Genomic DNA, 249 nt, shown 5'->3' with positions numbered 1-249 from the left:
AAAAATTCCTCTAAAATACCTCAAGACTCCTGCTTTATTTGCTGCTTAATTTTTTTTTGAGGGCGTGTGTTGAAAGAGAGTCTTAATACAAGGAAGCCCTATAGATACAAATATAACCAAGTCACAGTGTAAGAGATTGGGTACAGGTGGAGTGGCCAAGAATCCACGGTGAAACGGGGATGATAATTCTTTAAAGTATTTCTGGTTTTATTTAAAAAATAATTAAAAAAAATTTAAGGAACAGGAGTG

This window comes from Euleptes europaea, chromosome 2 (assembly GCF_029931775.1).
Source record: "Euleptes europaea isolate rEulEur1 chromosome 2, rEulEur1.hap1, whole genome shotgun sequence".
Taxonomy (NCBI): Eukaryota; Metazoa; Chordata; class Lepidosauria; order Squamata; family Sphaerodactylidae; genus Euleptes; species Euleptes europaea.
Note: the sequence above shows the minus strand (reverse complement) of the source record.